Source organism: Styela clava, chromosome 5 (genome assembly GCF_964204865.1).
Source record: "Styela clava chromosome 5, kaStyClav1.hap1.2, whole genome shotgun sequence".
Classification (NCBI taxonomy): Eukaryota; Metazoa; Chordata; class Ascidiacea; order Stolidobranchia; family Styelidae; genus Styela; species Styela clava.
This window is the reverse complement of record NC_135254.1, coordinates 3,607,253-3,622,981: the sequence shown is the minus strand read 5'-3', so window position 1 is coordinate 3,622,981 and position 15,729 is coordinate 3,607,253. Positions and strand designations below refer to the sequence as shown.

General features: G+C 37.9%; 2 protein-coding genes across 1 annotated transcript in view; both read left to right on the top strand.

Annotated features, from left to right (window-relative positions):
* Positions 1–15,729, top strand: part of LOC120332866 (FGFR1 oncogene partner 2 homolog) — a 424,145-nt gene that overhangs the window by 181,959 nt on the left and 226,457 nt on the right.
* LOC120329781 (FGFR1 oncogene partner 2 homolog) overlaps positions 1–15,729 on the top strand; it is a 443,159-nt gene that overhangs the window by 264,420 nt on the left and 163,010 nt on the right. The gene's annotated exons all lie outside the window — the stretch shown is intronic.

Sequence of the window (15,729 nt, the reverse complement as noted above, 5' to 3'; positions counted from 1 at the left end):
GATGCAGCAAATGATTTTTTATTTATTATCCTCCATCTTATTCTATGTAACTGTGAGAACATCGCTGTCACTGTGTGGGATAATTATATATTCCAGTATGTCATTAAATTGGTTTATAATTTTCAAAAATATTTTTTTTTTGCATCCACAGATCAATTGTTTTTCACAAAAGAAAAATGAGTTGAACTAGCATTTTTTAGTCGTCGTGAAGGATGATCACATCAAAGGATAGCAGATGCATTCAATGCACTTCATCTGGGAATATTCAACAGTAGCGAAAAAGATTCGGAAATTCAGAGAAAGTGCAGCATATGGACAAACCTCATTCTGGGCAATCAAGTATACCAATCAAAATTCAAGGTCCATCTGTATAACTTGGAGCTAGGTATTCAAACGTCAGACGTCAGATAGCTTTTAAAACAAAAAGGTTTCATCTTTAGAAGTAGGGATCTTATATCTTAACAGAAGATGGTTCCGAAGGCCTAATTTAATGTGTTCTATGGAAAACACATGTGCTCAGATCATTCTTTATGATGATCACATAAACGGTTCCAACACAGTGAAAAACCGTCGAAAGCACTAGGGATGTACAGTGGGCAAAAACGATACAGAAGAAGGCGAAAATGCTGAAGGGGAACTGTTTTGCGAAACCTGTTTTTTTTTCTGCTGCTGGCGCATTCGCAAGTGCGATAATTGCATGCGAGATTATTGCAGGACTTCTACCCACCACAAGGTAGCTTTGGTAGGTTAAGGCTTCCCCCACTATCAAGACCAATAATCTGAAACCATCAAATGGCTGATTCTATGGACTGGTAACCAGACTCAGGCTGTGGCCAAATTAAAGAGGAATCAAAGATTGTTATGATGTATTTTGGTGCATCTGGCAAGTACCCGGCAATTTTTGAGGAGGTAGAAACCTGGGTTCTTTCATTTCCGTCCTCTTATAGGGTGGAAAAGGGTACCAGTACTCACTCGAATGACAGTTGGAGAATGGATACACATAATATCTGCTCCATCCCGTGGCGTTTCAATAGGAAACCTGCCTCTTACCAGTTTACACGAGTGCCAATTGGTATCTAAGCTCAGCGAACATCTAAGAATCACTAATATTGGTTCGCAATGAGATGAAATCCCATCTCTGCATTTCTGCCTCTCGCAATTGCTGCGTATATTTATCAGAGGAATTTTGTGGCGTGGCTATTAAATGGAGAAAACATGGGTGGGAGTATTATTTCTACTTTTTTACTACTTTCAAACCTTTTTTCCATTCAATATTTTTCCGAAACATCCCCAACAACCACAATTAATCTTTATTTTACCATTTTACATATAATGCTTTTTGGTAAACCTGTTATCTATTGTGAATACAGCACATTTTACTATGTTGTAGTGTAACTTTTTTGATATTTGTAGTTAGATCTCTTGGGGCTCTGTCAAACAAAGTTACATACATAATAATAGTTGTAATTCGCAAAACATGATCATGTTGTTGGAAAAATTTGGCATTTTACCACCCGTATATCATTCATTGTCGAGAATATTAACGAGATCATAAAATTTAAAACCCGTTTTCGTGAATTTTTTGTTGTAGCTGAATTCGAGGGACAGCATGCCAACAGGCAAGAGAAGCACGGTCGCCTCTTTTAGTTTATGACGGGGTTTCTCAAGTATTCTTCTTAAACGGATCGGTTATCTGGGAGCACGAACAAACAGATTAAATAGTACTTTTATACATTTATCTTCTTCTGGCAAAAATGCAATCATTACCGGTTTTGTTGAAATGCTTTTCATTAAGTTTATTTTTTTCTTAATTCTCACCGCATTCGGCTTCAATTTTATAAATAAAACTAGAATACCTAATAATTTGACACACGAACTGAAGTATTTCACCAAAATCTGTATGGTTCACATTTTTGCTGAAATAGATATATTCTATCGAAGACTCTACTAGCACCCTTGAGTGACGCATCCCATATAGGCATAAGAACCGCAAATTTATCTCTTATACTTCGCGTCCATTCATACTATATGGTCCCACCACTCAAAGGCGTTGTATTTGCGTCCTAAATTTTGATTTCATTGTTATGTATATGTTTATTTGGTTTTGTGTTGTCTCTATTTATATATATTGTCTTGTCTAATAAACTCCCTTGTATAAACAGTTTTGTATACTCCACCCTTAACCACTTTCACCACACCAAAGGACCCATTGCCCCACCTTGCACAACTGTCTATATAGTGGACCATATTATACATATTTAATTTCATGTTTTTTGTTTTATATTTGTTAAAAAGGGTGCATGCCGCTCATTTGTGTTTTAGGCCAGTACGGTCTTGTGCATGCATCCCGTCTTAAATAATAATAATTGTTCATTTATTTATTTATCGCTATTACGAGACGAATAACATACATGCATACATACAGATGGAAATGCGAATATAATAACTATGTATTTTTATAGAAGAGTGAAGAGTGTCTCAAAGTGTTGAGAGTCTTTGGAAGTTTGAAAAGCATTGGCATGGGACATAAACATAAATTACATTCTTCCCCGGGGATATCACTGCCGACTGCATTAGCAGGCTTGTATTGTTAATTGCAACAATAGCGGGTTATTTGAAATAGTCCTCTTTATTTTACGCGTATTTTTCAACAGTGTTTCCCTATCTATGGGTCGCGACCCAAAGCTGGGTTGCCTGAAAATATTTCCGGTACGATTTTTTTCAACAAATACCTAAAAGTTATTGATTTTATTTCCTAGTAAATTTGGTGCTTCCGTAGTATGTGCACCAAGATGGGCACAACCTGAACATAGTATGTGTACCGGGTTCAGGTTGTGTGCTATTATAATGCACAGATTTGACGAAAAACACTGATACAAAACATCAGGCCGTAAACTATTTCTCAAGGCTGCAAACTCCACATCCATGTAGAAATGATGGGTAATGACCCTGAGATGAATAATCACAAATAATAATAAAAATATTATGTCTTGAAACAAGGTTAGGCCCAAAACGGCCCCTTATCTGCCGGACTATTAATGGTTGTATTGTAAACACCAGGATAGGATAGAATTTACATATTTATCCAGGGGAGAGGAAAGTCGATAAGACGGCTTAACCATATGGAGAACCACGTCCTCTCGTCCGGTTACCAGTTCATGTCGGGTATGGGATTAGTTTTAGTTATTTGTTTTCCGGAAGCACGGACTTGATGGTGAAGGAAGCCGTAACCGACCAGCGGTGGCGTCAACCACCCTACGACGGCGAGGAGTCCAGCAATCCTCTCGCACATAACTACCCCGCATGGGATTCGAACCTGCGAACCCACGCAGAGTAATCAGAGATGCGGTGGTGAGCGTATTCCTAACGCTTAGCACGTTGAGACACACCGCCGCGCCATGAACTATATTTCTTGTTCATTTGGACCGTAATATATTCGTTTATGTAGACCAGGGGTGGACAACCTCTGGCACGCGTGTCAAACTTGGCACGGGAGCCCATTAATTCGTCACGCGAGCGAGGCCTCGGAAACGAGATCATTTTCCTTCAGATAAAAAGTTTAAAGACTCTGAATTATCTGATGAAACTACGTGTTCGTTTATTCATTATCGTTCGTTGACAATCCGTTATTTAAACACTGTTTGTCCTTTCATAACATACGACTACAAAGAAATATATTATGACGAAACAAATGAGTGAGCTCTCGCGAAATTTGTCAAGAAGAACGCAGCATTCACTTGGCTACGTTCTTACGTGATATAGTTCATATGTGTCACCCTTTTTCGTCATTTCTGCTTGATTTATGAAGTTGTACAGCTCATGTCGGTTATAGTTACTTGCTAACTTACTGTGATAAATTAATGTCGAAAGAAATATAAGCGATAAGAAAAGGGAATACAAGAGAGAATTGCAGAAAACCAACTACTGCGTGATTGGGATGCCATTCCCGACAATTTTTCGTGTCCTAAAAACTTTGCAACCCCATTACTCTCCATGTTCTCATCTACATAATTATGCTTGTGAATCTCTGTTCTCAGTTACGAACCTTATTAAGTCTTGTAACAGGTGTGGCCTAAAAGATGAAACCAGTAGTTCGTGTATTTCTTTGAAAGTTACAATATATATATAAACCCAATGTGAAATCTCTATCAGCGGTAATGAAGCAGCAGAAGTCTCACTGATATAGAATGAGAAAAGTAATCAAATCTATTTGTCGGATGGATATTCGCACTAATAGTCATCTGTCTGTGCACGTTTAAAGGTTTTATTATCGTGTAATTTTGCTTTGAAAGTAGCAAAGCATTGTTTTTAATTTTGGCCGGCACGCGGAAAAATTTTGTCGTTAAATTTAACCGATTTTGGCACGCGAGATGAAAAAGGTTGCCTACCCTTGTTGTAGACGATAAGATAAGTTATAAAAAAAATAAAATTGATTATAGAATCGGGAAAGAAAATAAAACCTCAAGTAAGGTTTAGTGCGTACAGATTTTAGATGGAAAGGTAAAAGAAGTAGTACGTGTTCATTTCATGCTTCCGAAAAACAAATAACTAACTAATCCCATACCCGACATGGAATGGTAACCGGACCAGAGTCCGTGGTACGACTTATCGAAAAAACGTCTTATTACTTAAAAACGTCGTTAAAACGTCTTATCGAATTTCTTCTCCCCCGAGATAAATATGTAAATCATAACCACTGCTATGAATGATAGCATATAGCTTTATTACTTTTTTGTGAAACGCATTAAAAATTATGGGTATATTTATATATATATATATATTGAATGAATTCTTTGATAAACATGCAAAAAAACATACCTCGCGACGAGAAACTACAAACAAAATTTAATTGACGACGCGATACAATATGCAAATAAACTGACAGAAAACTTCTTTTAACGCAAAAAACTGAAAGTAAAAAAAACCTTGCTACCGTTCATCACAAGTTATCACCCGACCCAACCAAACATCTGAAAAATCTTTTCAGATTACCAATATATTCTGGACGACAACAACGAAAGACTAAAAGAAATTTTCCTCAAACCACTAAGATTATCTTATCGTAAGTGCCCTACTATAAGAGACAGATTAGTCAGAGCAAGATTGAAATCAGAAACACCAGTCAAAATAAATCGTGGATTTTTCAAATGTGGCAGGAAGTCATGCAGTACTTGCCACCATTCCGAAAAAAGAAAAATTGCAACAAGCAGACAGGACGTAGAAAAGAAAATTAATCAGAAAATTACTTGCAACTCGGAAAATGCCATTTACTTAATAAGTTGCGAAAAGTGTGGCATGCAATACATAGGAGAAATGGAAAGACATCTAACTAAAATACAGAATAACCAAACATATCAGAACTATTAAAACCCAAAACAAAGATCTAGTTGTAGGTGCCCATTTCAGCCGACCGGGACATTCACTCAAAGACTTCAGTGTCATTGGGAACTATTTCGAGACCACATTTATAAAAAAAAAACAAGGAAGCTTATCTTATTCATCTCTTCGGGACACGTGGGCCACAAGGGATGAAAATTAAAGAAGTTTAGAGCAATTACAAATCTTTCATTCATTGTGTATCCTTTGTACTTAATGTTATTCTCAGAGTTGGATCATACATGGCCGGATGTGTCGTCTACAGACAAACAATCAATATATTGTAATTGACTCACAGACGACGTTTCTGGTCAGCACCATCCAATGCTGAGAAACACAAAACACCATTGTTTAATTTGGACTTCGATTGTTAAATAAAAAACAAAGAGAGAGACTTCATCAATGACCTTTTATTTCAGTCACCCGCTGTTATTCAAGAATTCACTGATTTTATTGACTATTTAACATGCGTAACTCCCATAGTTTTCACTGATTTTTTAAATATGCATTTAACTACTTTTATTGTTATAGTTGAACTATGTATGTCTGAAGAAGTCTGACCTTGGTCAGACGAAACGTTACAGAAATATATTTGTGTTAGTGTGCAGCAAGACACTTCAATCACTTAGGGTATATATTGAATATGTTATTTAAATGAAAAATAGGGAAAATAATATTAGTTTAAAATGATCGCAGGGTTTGTTCGCTGAATAGATATCTCTCTAACGGTTGTCCCGTTATGACAGAGTAATATATATAGTTAGTGTAATAAAGCTAGCGAGATAGGTTCCGTGTGTGCCCGATTCGGCTGGCGGAAAAGGGTAACTGCGCATACGTTATTTAGTTAGACCTAGGGTCTAAGGGAAAGACTATCATGGTTAGAAAAAATAATTAAGGTTGGTTTTATAACCGAGCGCCGCTTGATACGGATGGAATGCTACAGGACCCGCGATCGGATCGGACCCGCTAGCTGTTTCGACCTAATTTGGCAAATTTATTATTGCCCCCCCCCCCCTCATGATGACCCAACTCATATTGTACGGTAGGTAATTCAGTCATGCCTAGTTTATTTTACAATTTTTACTATAATAACCGCCTGACATTCAAAATTACTGGTTGATGGAATATTTATGGGAAGGGGGGCTTAGGAGTTGATTTCAGGGTCGAAGAATTCGCCAATAACGCGCGCCATTGCATTTCGCTAAAATCTCTGATTGTTTTCCACACGTGTTAATTAAAACGTCACGTGTTATTTAGCCATAATCGTCTTTATGTTGGTATTTATTCTCTCTAAACCATACTATAAATTTTCCCCAAAATTAGTACGTATTGTTTCACAACAACTAGTATAATTGCATGTACTCGCACAGAATTGTTAATGTAGTGAGAGTTATTATTCATTCTTTGGCGACGAGATGCTAAAGATAAATGAAGGAGTGAATCCGTGACGCAAATTTTTGATTGAAAAGCAAATATAAAATGATGAAAATGAAACTGTAAACAATATAAGCTTTGTGGTAGCAGGCCAATAACAGATTAAACAAGAGAGCAATGCTCAAATATATGAACACGCAGAACAATTCCCCAAAAATCATATGCGGTGACCAACGACTAACATACCGGCGGTGACTTACCAGTACCTGTATCGGGGTACCGTGACTGTCATAGATATTTTAGGTCCTGTGACAATTGAAACATCAGTTGAAATATCTCGTGATATGAGTCAATTATGTACCGTATTATCGGATCAGGTACCGAACCACAGTCAAACATTTCAGATAAAAACGTTACTAAATAACATGCGTCAACTTAACACCAGCCGAATCGGGGTACAATTTTTGGTACAGTGACTGTCATAGCCGTTTAGGGCTGATGGACAATTTGACTACACGGACAACTCACCAGGCCTAGGGTGGTGTAGCCAGTCTGCGGACAATTTCATTCAAACCGCTATAAAACAAAAACCAATAAATCTAACCCGTTAATTTTTTCACCGTGGGTGCATTGGCGGCATTTATTCTACACGCTAAACCTCGTATTAACTTTCTACGACAAAGAGTTGAAGCTATACAAATCCCCAAAGTTCGGCACCCGAAAGACGTATTTGCGACCGAACGACCAGTGTGCGACCACGGATTTCAAGCCTTGATCATCGTTTATGCTGCGTCGAGACTATCGCATACGCAGCCATACAGCAATCAAACAGACAAAACACGGTGGTCGCAAATTGGTTGACAATTGTTGGTCTTGTGACAGCGTGAAAACATTGGGCTTCTAATTGCATATCTGACCGTCCTATATTTCAAGAACACGGTTATTTCGAACAAAACTCGTTAAATTATAAACAAAGCACCACATCACAGCAATCAAACAGACGAAAACACGGTGGCCGTAAATTGGTTGACAAATATATTATCGACGTATCGGAAATGCACACCCCCTATTCCCCCTCCTTCAAATGTAGAAACGCGAAACTTTCAAATATGGTTAAAAGAAACACAACTCTACCCACCTGCCAAGTTTCATCTTTTTATTTCTCATATTTGTATGGATTTTCAAGCTTTTGACAGCTACGAGTTAGTTCAGTGTCACCGCGCTGTGTTACGGTTCCAGAACTCCTGTCTTGTGACAGCGTGAATTGAAATTGCAAGATGGTCCGTTGGACACAAAATGGCGTCAGATATCCGCAGAACGTTTAGTGACGTCAGAGCAAGCAAAAACAAATCTTACAGAGCTAACAGAAATATTTGAAATAAATAAAAGTAATAGCCTTCTGGAGAAAAATTTCATCTTCAACCCCTGAAAATTTCAAAGCAATTAGTCCAGTAATCAAAGAGAAAAGCGACTTTTTAAAAACGTGTCAAAGAACAACAACAACAACATAATATTGAAACGATCGTTATGTCCACTACGTGTCCAAAAAGCTTCTTTAAGCATTGGAAGTCCCCAATAAATTGATAGATATAAAAACGATTTACCGATTTGCATAAATTTACCAGTAAATGTCTTTGAGTAAACTAAAATTTCATTTATTGAATGACTCGAATGTATTTGACGCTTTGATTTGATATATTCCAATTGCGGGAAGTGAAGAAGGGTGTAACACGCTAAAACAATCGCTTGAATTCCTCGAGAACTCACTTCCTGTGAATCGTGTTATGGTGTTTTTGTTTTCTTTCACCGCCTATCATATATTTTCTATTTCTAATTTTGCTCGCGGAGCGCCTAGTTTTCTCTCGCGGGGTTATGGCGCTCCATATGGCCTACGGCACACATCCTGTTTAGTTGACGTAGGAAGCCATACCGTCAATGTTTGTGCGCGGGATTTTCTTCTTTATCCATTCCATCCTTCAAATTGCCGTCAAAAATTTTTGAGTCAAAATTATGTAAGGTTGGAAAGTATATTCAATAAATTTTTGTTGTACTAAAATAAATTCCATAGCAGACTTTCGACGCGCTGAAAATTTATTTCTGATTTACTAATATATAACAAATATAACTAATATATATCAAATTGCACTCTATTCAGTCTATCGGATTTTATATTAGATCTTGAAAATTTTCTTAATAACGAAATGACGAAATCGCAAGATCGCAAAATAGGTATCAAAACTAAATATAATCAAACCATTTATCTCATATTCATCTTTTTGTCCACAGATTCCCGTGGTATTCAAGTATTTAGGAGAATTAATGTTATAGTTTTGTCGTACACAACCGCGAGTGACCTTGAACACAATTACATTAATATAAAACGACATTTCAAATGATCGTAGTTGTTTGTCATGGATTGAATATATTACGCGACAGAAAAGTCATTATATACGCTGAAAAGATCGGCTTTTTTTCTGATTGCATAAAACACTTATGCAGGTATTAACTTCCAGTGGGGTTATTGTAATTCATATTATATATGTCAAGAACTGAAATGATTAGTTTTGATTTTTGTCGGGAAATTGTACGACCATATAAACACATAGCCTATGGCATTATGCGATTGTCGCCGTTGAGATGCAAAAATATAATAATTGAAAGATAAGATATAAGATAAGTATTAAAAGGTATTTCCGATCAAGATGTCCCCCAACGACGACGTCGAGAATCAGGGGCGTAGCCAAGGCGAAAGGCGCCGGATGCCCCTACCCCTTTTAGCAGACATAAAAAAATTACACCCTGACCCGGCCTGACCAGCTTGCTGTTACGGTCAAACGTGGCAATTAGAAATTTCAGCACCCCCATTTGCAAATTCTTAGCCACGATCATGTCGAAAATATGTGCGCATATACCCAACACAACCGGATGGCATATACTAAGTAATATTATGCCTAGTCCAACTCTAATAGATTCTAATGGTGTTTTACAGTTAATGTTCTATAGTAGAGTCGTATATTTCACGAAAAAAGAGACTCCAGCCGTGACGCAAAGTGCGAAATCGTATAAATATCGTGGATTTCAAAATCGCCATGTTTGAAATTGTTGACGCGACTCCGACAAGAAATCATTCTTTATCAATCCTTTATAATGACTTATTATTGGTTTAGCATGTATTTTCAGTCATACATTTCATCCCTGGCACAGTGATGTTTTGATAAATATGATTTCGACTGCACCATACTTGGCAGAGGTATCGATATTTTTTAAACGTAAAAAAACGTAAAATTAATGGTAATTTTCACGCGTAGCGGCGCGCATTAGAATGTTTACGTCTTTCTACGCGCATTTCCGTCGGAAAAAGTAACATTTTTTGCATTGAGGGGCGTGTGCACTAATAATTAGAGGTGTGACGTCATCTAAATTGTCAATTGAAGCCTTGAACTTAAAAATTCTGTAAATACAATCGTGGATTTTAGAGTAACCATTCTTGCTATAATAGTGATTTTGGTGTTGTTCTGTTGGAAAATAACACAAGAAAACATTGAAATAAAAATTAATTAATTAGGAATAATTATTAATTCTCTACTAGACACAAAATCTCGAAAGTTCAATAGAAATTTTGGAATTTTGGCGTAAAATTTTTTTTTTTTAGATGAGTGCGTTTTACATATATTGTTGAATAGAGCTCTATCACACGCTAACAAAAAGCCAAGAGTGAACCTTTAGGGCCAAATGGTTGACAAAAAAATAGGCCAAGTAAAATGGCACCAGAACGACCAGCTGGGGAGGGTTTTAATTAAACGAAATTAGATATATATATTCATATGCAATTTCTCTCCGTCCAACACGACTGCCACTCTTAGGACAATGTAGTAAATTGTGCAATGTTGGTATTTTCACAGATAACTTAGATAAAAATATTATTTTGAAACTTAATTGAGAGTCGTGTGGAGAATAAACTGACTTGGCAAAAACTGCAATGGAAAGTTTCACAAGAGACGTGTCTGAGGCGAAACAGCGATGCTTCGTAATTTGCGTCAAGGAAAACTGTTATTCGAATGAAATTCATGGAAAAACGAGTAAGCAATTTAGGCATCGACACTGCCTTCTCTGCCCAAAAACTTTCACAACTCCCGCGAAATGTCATCGGTATTTTCGGGATGTTCATCTGAAAAAGTCCGTGGTCATCGGAGAAATCACGTTTCTGCAGTGCAGGTGTACCAATAAGCTTAATCGATCAGAAAGATCACATTACCACTGTCATCAGTGTACATACAAAAGTCGTTTCGGAGAAAATTTGATAAAACATTTGCAACAGCATAAACCTAAAATAAAAACCTCCAAAACCGACCAAGCAACAACAGAAGAATCTTTGGACATGGAAGAAAGCAAGTTCGTATACGGGGGAAACGATGACATCACGAACAGCGCCTGCCTCCCAACTGAAAGGGAGAAACAACCTCCAACTTATCGTAAGGTGAATGAAAAGAAAATATGCCCTGAATGTGGGAAATTTTTCCACGAAAACAGTCTTTACAGACATACTAGGCTGGTACACGGAAAAGAAATGCTACAAACCTGCACCTGTGTAGATGAAATGAATGGGATATATCTTGTTAGGAAAAGTTTTCATGGTGGGGTTGGATATCCTCTTCATGTAAAGAAAAATCTTTCTGATGGCAATGTTAAGATTGTTTGCGAAAGCAAGCAATGTATGGACTGTATGCGTGTGGCATGGCGCAGCGGCAGAAAAGCTACATTATGCCCGCACCTTCGAGCAATACATTTAGAGCACGAAGTTGCTGCACCAGTCCTGCTAACGGATGAATTTCTATTGGATTTATCCCCATCTGGGGAACTTAAAGTCATGAAAGCAGAGGCAACTGTTGCTTGTAAAGATCTTCGACGACAAGCTGCCGAAAATAACGTTCCCCTAATTGCTGCTGTGAAAGAGAGCACGAAGTACTTGCATCTTTCTGTTTACGAACCAGAAACACATTATTATTTCATTCTAAACAGAGTTATTGTCACAATGGATATTGAAAAAGGAACCGTCGACTGTAGATGCTGCAAACGAGGCCGCTCGTGTGTACATAAACATCTGGCTAGATGGTATTTACATCAAGAAGGGCTGCTTTCCAAGTTCAATGCGTGTTCGGAGGAAGACGACTCACTACCGGTGAACGTAACCGGACATCATTTATTATACCCTCCTTCGGATGAGGACCTGATTACTAAAATGTGTGAGTACCTCATGGACAAAAAAAGAGTTCCGTTCGATCTGTGCACTAAAGATACGGCGATTCCAAACGAATTTCACCCGACTGAGACACGTTGTACACATTGCAATCTTGATTTAAATGAATCCGAGCTCATATCTAACCGTGCTTCCGTACTAATCATGCGAGCTATGATACAAAAGGCTAAATCGTATTGTCGGCGATGCCCTAGTTGTGCAATGTGCTATAGGTACCAGGAGCATACCGATGGTGTTCATAACTTCAATGATGTTTTTTTCTTGGGACACGACGTCGCGTTGTTTTTAAGAAGAAGCCTACAAGAACATGTGCCCATTGGAAGTATTGTAAAGATCATGGAGTCTCATCTTCGCCAACCTTCGCACTCACAAACAGTGATAAATGCCTATTTGCATTTTGAGTGTCTGAGCGAACATGAAAATAACTTGAATTGCATTCTATGTGGATACCACCCCCACATACTCATCATGGACATCAATCGCAAAATCGCATTTCACTGCCCCATGTCTACTTATGCTTTGCCAGATGACTACAATGAAACAGAAAGCGACCTTGTGAATTGTAGTGAGTTTTGGAAAATTATAGAGATGAATATTTTGGTGTTAGGGTATCCAAGACAAATGAAAACAAAGTTGTTATCCGAGGTTCCAAACATGCTGTTTTGGGCCCCATATATTGGTCGCCACACAAGAGGATCCGATTTAAATTACAACACTGAGCACAGGAAAGCATCAAGAACAAATCCGAATAATTTAGAAAAAGATTGCCGTACTATGTCTGAAGAGCGAATGATGGAACTTCTTACACAATCAAAACCAAAAGAAGTTACTGACTTGGCGAAACAACTCGGCATAAAAACTCACGGATCTAAAATTGACACCATTCTAGCAATTGTAAAAAACTTGGAAAAGGACGATCAAAAGTTTACGAAAGCATTTAAGAAGCTCTGGGGATGTTCAGGAGGTTGGGCTTCTGCGGTGTGCCCACATGGTGTGGTATATGCAATCAAATTCGTTCTTAAAGCTGAAAGCCCGCGTGATTATGTGGATATTTTGATGTCGATGAAGCATCAACCAAATATAACTGTCATTGACATGGCGAACATGGTGGTCGCTCACGGCAACAAAAGGAAAGATAGAATGTTTCACCCCTATAATGGTATGGTTGCCGAACCAACAGAGGATAATATAAAACTAGCTGAGAAGGGTTCGCTAAGCGTGTCATTGCCTTGGGCCAGCATGGACAGTTCTGGAATAAAAAATGATTCATCGGATTCTCACCCGGCTACTGGATGCTCTGTTCGTATGTGTCTATACGACACCTTTCATCAGACTAATGTAACAAAAAGACATGAGATACTACGCCGGGTAGGGAACGTAACGGAATTACAAGGGACATTGAACACACAGGTAGCCGAGCAATTGTTTTCCGCTACCAAATATGATAGCCGATTTTTAAATCAGATGAGAGCAAATAGACATATTTTCTTGTTTCGTTCAATGATTAATATGCATATTGAAGCAATTAATGATTCGACAATGCGTCGACTGAAAAATGATTATACAGACCAGGTACATTTCGACGAATTGGGAAGGGTGTGCATTGGCAAGAAGATTGAGCGTAAGCATCCTAAAACGCAACTCCCGAAGGTGGATGATAGAAATAAACAGATTGAGAAGGAAGATAACACAAAGTGGATGAAAGAGCTATTATTAACAGAGAGTGATATTCATATTTTAAATAGTGGAGCGTGGTTGAACGATCGACTGATAAATGCTGCGATGGTCCTTCTAAGACGTACGGATATCAATGGCCTTGGTGATGTAATTACTGGGCCGACGCACGGGTTTCGAAGGAACAATGATGTTCGTGATTTTATTCAAATTTTACATATCAGATCGAATCACTGGATTTGCATTTCCAATGTTTTTTCTCTCGACAAAGAATATATAATATACGACAGTTTTCAAGAGTTGAGTATAGTGAGAACGGAAGGTCCCAAAAAGAAGGAAGATCAAGAAAGGATAAGCTATCCATTGATTGTGGATCAGGCGGCTTGCGGCTTGATTCAACCGAAGGAAAATCGTTTGACTGTCAAAGTAGCCAACGTGACTCAGCAAAATGGAGGGGATGACTGCGGTCTTTTTGCTGTGGCATTTGCCACAATTTTGAGTCGCGGGGTTAATTCTGTTTTTCGCCAATTAGATCAAGGAAATTTGCGTCACGACCTAAAAGAGTGCTATGGTAATCTTTCAATGGAACACATGTTTCGTCACTGCAGTACAGTGAGAGAAGGTACTGAAATCCCAACTTTTGCCTGGTTCTGCGAAGTTTACTGTAGTTGTCGTATGCCTGACGATGGGAGTAAAATGCATAAACGTGCAGCATGCGGAGCGTGGTCTCACCGAGCCTCCCGTAGAAGCAAGTGAAGATACGTGGACATGTGATGACTGCGAATCTACAGGAAAACACTTTGAGGCCATGCGGAACATTTTTAGAAAGGCATCTATGAGTGAACAAACAGATACGGAGAAGTTAATTGCAATGTATAACTCCATTCGTGGGGTCCTCCAGGATATTCCTTTTCCTATTGGCGAAGGAATTGTTATGTGCGTGCCGAATGCTGTGTATGGGCAGGTGTACCCTAAAAAAAGAGCCAAGTCAGTGCTTTTACTCTGTCACCGTCGTCAATCATTCGTAAAGACTTTATAATTGTTTTTATGAAGTCGGCGATGGCAAACTATGAAAAGCTGTTTGAAGTTATGATACATGAAATGGTCCATGCGTCAGGCGTTTTATCGCATGAAGGAGGAACCGAGCATGGTGCAAAATTTCAAAAAAGAGCACGCCGTATTGTAAAAAGAATTAACTCTCAACGAAACAATCTCCTCCCGAAACTACGTCCTCTCGAGGTTAACTTCAATGAGATACGAAAAGCAAAGAACTAAAGCAAAGTTTGAAGGTTAACGGTGTGGCTTATGATTGTATGTTTATCGTCGGGAGCTTTAAAACAAAATTCAAAAACAATTGTAAACTTTATACTTCCTAAAATTGTTATGAGGAAATTCTTTAAAAACTGTTAATAAACAATTCTTTTCAATTACAATTATTCTAATTGTATTTCGGTAATTTCAATTCTTAATTTTTTTTCAAATTTTTCTGAATAATAATTTTTCAATTCAATCTTTTAATGTTTGATGTATTATTACGTTTTTCGGACCTCCTGAAGTATGCGCACCAAGATGGCGCACAACCTGAACTCAGGTTGTGTACCAGGTTGGGGTTCAGGTTATGCGACATCTTGGTGCGCATACTTCAGAAGTACCCGTTTTTCTTATCAAGTCTTGAACATTTCTTACAAATTTTTCCGTTTACTAATTTTAATGTTTTTCTCATCAAGTCTTTTGTGGGACTCTTCATTTGCTGACATAGCCTCGTGGATCGTGCCACCATTTATGCATTTATGTGCTCATATGATTTATCTCCTTCGTCATGGAAATTGCAACTGGGGTTTATCATGAATTCCTATATAGAGAAGAGTTGCCGTTCTTTGAATAGGCCTTGTATACGCTGTAGTATTGCTCATTTTTGTATAATACTTATTCATGAAAACATGACAAACTATTTTAACTGTGTAAAAATGAAAATGCGAATTTTGTATATAACACTAGCAAAGGATCTACAAAAGGCAAGGTAGTTTAAAACATAGGTTTGAGGGTAT